This window comes from Natrix helvetica (genome assembly GCF_964273705.1).
Source record: "Natrix helvetica genome assembly, chromosome: Z".
Lineage (NCBI taxonomy): Eukaryota > Metazoa > Chordata > Lepidosauria > Squamata > Natricidae > Natrix > Natrix helvetica.
Window position 1 is genome coordinate 40161204 of NC_138554.1, and position 6000 is coordinate 40167203.

Sequence of the window (6000 nt, forward strand, 5' to 3'; positions counted from 1 at the left end):
AGATGTTTAAATTGGATTTGTCAATTTTATACACCTATCAATGTCTTCCCCAAAGAATTGGGATAGCATATGCTGTTTAAGGGTGTTAAAGATATGAGTGCAAGTTGTAAGATGTTCCAGGTAAAGCTGCCTTTTGCAACACTATGATGATGATTTTATCAATGCTATTCGAATGATGCTCCAAGTATTTTGGCATGGCACACAAGGCACCTATTATTATTGGTGCTATCTTTGTTCTCCTTTATTGTTTAATTTGGGTGTTTGGCATTCTTATCCACCTACTGAGTAAAAAAATTGCTCTGGTACTGTAGAATTCAAACATACAAAAACTTGCCACACAATATTGCAGACTTAAGATTTGAAGAAACAAAGATAACAGCAATAGTAATGGGCACTTTGGGTGAAATTCCAAAAGATCTGGAGCATCACCTGAATAGCATTAGGATTAACCAAATAATCATTGTTCAATTGCAAAACGCAGCTTTACTTGGAACAGCTTACTTCCCGTGACAATATCTTTAATACCATCAAATAACAACATCTGCCTATCTCAGATGCTTGGGAAGAATTTGATAGATGAATAAAAACCAATCTAAACACTTGGCTGACTATGTGTCCAACCATAATAATTAAAATAATTTTTAAAAATGTATCATTGAAATTGAAAGAAGAGCTACCCCTTCCCCAGTGACTCTGGGATCACTTCTTTGAAATCACTTCAGTAGGAAGGCCACTCAAAAGTATTTGAGGTTCTAGATACATGTGGGATATTGAGTTACTTATTTCTCAGCCCACCCACTTTGTAGGGTTGTTGTCATGAAGGAACATCGGAGAAGAATATGTTTTTCATTCCAGTTTGAACTCCTGGGAAAACAGAATATAAATCAACAAGAAAGTAAATTCCCCAGCAATTTCTCAAGGGCAAATGTTTCCCTTGTCAATATTGATAGTATCACTACAGGAAAAGCTCAGTGGAAAAGTTCTCTAATAATACTTGGGGATGAGCTCAGGAATAGGAAGCCAGGCAAGATATAAAACACTGGGAGTGGGGGTGGTTCATGTGGTAAAAGAGACATGCACACAACTTCTTGGCCACTTCACAACAAAACAAATGCAAGGAAATTACATCTGCCCTTGAGAATAGATCCAAAATTCTTTGAAATAATTTGTTGAAAGCAAAATTTTCCTCTCACATATGGAAAAAAGGCAGACCATTTTTCTATGTAGCATTTACAAACCTATCTACTATTTCTCTGCAGTCCTCTGGTAATTGATTGTCAAAACCATGAACAAAGGCGAAGTTGACATTAGAGCAGAAAGGTCAAGACTGAACATTGGCAAATTGGGAGTCAGTAAATTGAAATGGACTAGAATGAGTCACATTACATTAAGTGGAGCACCAGATCTACTGTGGGCAAAAAAAATTCAAAGAAGAAATGAAATAGGCATCATTACGGATAAAAAAAATGTAAAACTCAATGCTTTGATACAACTTCATCAAAATGATAGAATGTTCTCAGTTCAAATCTTAAGCAAACTAATAAAAAATAACAAGGATCCAAAACTATGCTTTGACCACAGATTAAAAATAACAACCAACAACCCTTGCACATTGATACTGTTTTACAGTGATTTGCAACATATTGTTCATACAACTTCAAAAGAGGCATATTGGTATGCTAAAAATGGAAATCAAATTGCACCTGGAATATTGGGGGGAAATAACTTCATCATTGAAAGGAAGCAGGAAGAAAAGATCTGCTAAGAAAATTCAGTAATTATATCAAATAATATATTCCAGTAATCTAAAAGACCACTCCACATATGGATCTCACTTGATGGACCAAACTGAAATTTAACTGAATGTGTGCTCTTCAAACAAAAATAGAGAACCATGAATCAGTTGACAAAACCAATATTGATATTAAGGAAGTTCAAATCACAAAACTATTTTTAAAATTACAATTCAAGAGAATGAAATATTAGACAAAAAAGATCTGACCTTAGCATTATTCTGTAGGACTGTGCAGTGATGGACAATGCTGGATTTAGAGGATTAGATTTGACAGAGTTCCTGAAGTACCCTTGATTGAAATTATAATAACATTAAAAGTGAAACAAACAAAATACCCCAAAGTGTAAAAAGCTAAAGTTGAAATTGCTTTGCTGATATGTTGAAAAGAACTGTGAAGATATGCAGAAAACAAAAAGCAATAGATGCCAAAGAAAATTTGCAATTAAGTGCAGAGTTCTGGAGAAGCGTGAGAAAAGATACGATGTATTTAAATAAGTTATTAAAACCCTCAGACAAACAGAAGAATTCAATCAATTTTTTAAAAAGAGACAGATTTATTTAATAAAATTACATTTTTTTTTAAAAAAAAGGAAGTGTGAAAATAGCAAGATAAAAGATGGAGAAAACAAGGATCTATTGGATAAAGAAACTATAAAGAAAAATGATATAAGACTGTCTAAAAAAAAATCTCCATATCATTGATACATATAAAGATGTTATGAATTAGAACTGGACATTCTGGAAAGTGAAATTAAACGGGCCCTAGAAAATATTACAGTATTAAATCCAAAACTAGATGAAATACCAGCAGAATTGTTTAAACTATTGCAAAGATTACATAATTAAAATGGTATATGCAGGATGGTATTGGATAGAAGACTGGAAAAGATAAATCTGTATTGAAATACCCCAAAAAGCAATGCTAAGGAATGCTTAAACCATTAAATAAATGAACTTATCTTTTATGATCAAAAATCTGTTTTTGCGTGATTTATTATGCAATGTTTTTTGCCGGTATAGAGCACAAAAAAGTGTCAATAACTTTTAACAACATTGGTGAACAGAGGGGCCACACCACACACATCTGCCTTGCAATAATTCATACATTGAATGTATACATTGAATCAGAACATGGAGAAATTAAATGATTCAAAATTGGAAAAGGGTTATTTCAAAGTTGCATGCTGTATTCTTATTGAATTTATATTTAAATGATTGATTATTTAATGTGGATGCAGAATAGATAAGAAATAAAACCGGAAGCAAAATTACTGAAACAAACATGCACAAATTCAGATGGGCTGATGGAAAATACTCAGAGACTCTCTTATTGAAGGAGGAGGACGCAAAGACCAGACTGCTGCTCAACGTTTTAAAAAAGGTTATATCAACAGTTAAAGTTTACTCAAGGTGAATAATCAGAGAAGAAATTAAAGATTCATACATTCACTAAGTGATTGCAACTATGAACATTGAGTTGAGGATGTTGAAACCAAACCTTGGAAGCACCAATTAAAGGGTCTAGTTAAGTTTAGCCTGTAGAAGCGAATGTCTAAAGGGTTGTTGCACAAGAGAGGAAATGAATATATTTCTTGATGCCCCAGAGGGCTGTACCAAAAACATCAAGTTAAAACTACAAGGAAGAAAATTCGGGGTAGACACCAGGAAAAACCTCCTGGCTGTGTGAACCATCACCTGATATTTGAAAGAAAGACTATGACAGATCTTGATCAAATATTAAAGAACAGACGGATCAGACTGACAACAAAGTTACAGGTTGTAGAAGCCATGGTTGTGGATCTGAAAAATGGATTGTTAAAATACAAGTCTTTAAATTGTGGTGCTGCAGAATATGGTTGAGAATAGCATGAATTGCAAGAACCATTCAATAAACACTAGATAAAATAAAAATGCAGAAGTACTAAGAATGAAAGTAAAGCTTTAATAATTTAGACATACAATGAGTAAACAAGTGTTATTGAAGAAGGCTTCGATTTTAAAATCGATTTTAAAAGAAGCCGACAGAACAAACAAAATTAAAAAGTAGTTATTATACACTCTGATGAAATGATGCCCATTAAATCAAAAGCAACCACACAAGGGAACAATTGAAAAGAGAAGGCTTTTGGTTGCTAAGGGGAATGCCTATGGGTGGTCTGGCACTCAGAGGTACAGCATTAAAGCTCCAAACTGTAGTTAGTTTACAGTATTAAAGCTCCAAATAGTTAGTTTACAGCAGGGGTGTCCAAACTTGGGAACTTTAAGACTTGTGGACTTCAACTCTCAGAATTCCCCAGCCAGCATGGCTGGCTGGGGAATTCTGGGAGTTGAAGTCCACAAGTCGTAAAGTTCCCAAGTTTGGACACCCCTGATTTACAGTATTCTAATCTAATTACTTTAGCTTTATTAATCAATTATGGTCACCATAAATTGTGGTAGACAAGTTATGGTGATCCTGGGAGGGGCATGGAGAAGGCTGCAAGGGCCACAGATTATCTCTAGATCCAGGATACTTAATTATATCCATGGGACACAAAAATCCATTAAAATGGAATCTACTCAATGTAGTGTATGGCTAAAATGTCCTTGGAGTTTCTCAGCCGTGCAAGTCATAGTTGTAGCTAGACTACTCAATGCAATGTTTCCTAGCCTTGTGAAGTGGGAACTTACTGAAAAGATAGATAGCAACAAAGGCTATCTTCAAATGGGGAAAGTACAGTATAAGGTTGTTAATTGCAAGTGGAACTGAAAAATAAGTTTGCAATGTGAAGAACAGCTATTCAGAATCCCTGACTACATTCCATCGCCTTCCTCCTATGGATTCTTTCGTTCTCCTCCTAACAGTCAGCATTCCAAGGCCAATGAGCACACTTAATCCTCTTTGAGGTATTTGAGGGGGGAGAGGAAGGAGGTCCCCTACTGTTTTGTTGTTTGGTTATAGAATAATAGTACTCAAGATCCAGAACTCTGGAAATAAAGGGTTGAATGTTCTTGCCAACAACAGGCTCTTAAAATAACATTTATCCCCTTGCAAAGTAGGAAAAGATGTCTGCTGTGAGAATAAATCAGTATTTTTAAGCAAAATAAGTCTTTTAGCTAAAGTTGACATGGATGAACTTCCAGGTCACTTTCTCAACTATACATATCTTTATACGGTTTTTTTCAAAGGGCAACAGCAGTGGGGAAAGGATTCTAGCAAACGGGAAGCCAGATATTATTTTAACAGAATAATAGAGTTGGAAGGGACCTTGGGGGGGGGGGTGTCTTCTAGTTCAACCCCCTGCTCAAGCAGGAGACCTATACCATTTCAGGCAAGTGGTTGTCCAATCTCTTCTTTAAAATCCCCAATGATGGAGCACTCACAACATCTGAAGGCAAGCCGTTCTACTAATTATTTGTTCTGTCAGGAAATTTCTCCTTAGTTCTAGGTTGGTCCTCTCCTTAATAAGTTTATTGTTCTGCCTACAGGTGATTTGGAGAATAGGATGATCCCCCTCTTCTTTGTGGCAGAGTCCTGCAACCATTTTCATATGTTTTAGCTCCAGCCCCCCAGTTATCTTTATTGCTTTTGGTGCACTCTTTCTAGACTAGAGTCTCAATATCTTTTTTATATTGTGGAGGCCAAAAGTGGATGCAATATTCCAAGTGTGGTCTTAGCAAGACATTAGAAAGTGGTACTAACACCTCACTTGATGTTGACTCTTATCCCTTTGTTAGTGCAAGCTAGGACTGTGCTGGCTTTTTTGGAAGTTGCAGCACACTGCTGGCTCATATTTAAGTGATTGTCCACTAGGACTCCAAGATCCCTCTCACAGTTACTACTATTGAGCCATTCTATACCTGTATTTGGTTTTCTTGACTAAATGAAGAACCTTTCATTTCTCACCATTGAATTTTATTTTGTTAGACAGATAATTGTTTTATTTTGTTAGATAGATATTTAGCTTTCCTGCATTCAATTAAAATTTTCCAAGGCTTTCGTATATATCTGTAGTGTGACATATATGAAACACAGAAACACCCTGATGCAATTATATATAATAATAAAGCAGCAGAGAGCCTTGTTTGGCTCTCAAGATGAAGGAAAGACAGCCATTGTCCAGTATCCTCTCTGCATTTTAATTTACAAAGCTAAAATATGGTTAAGGATCATACTCAGTCCTAAATTTATTTAAAAATAATGAAAGTAAAACTATTTTTTCCAT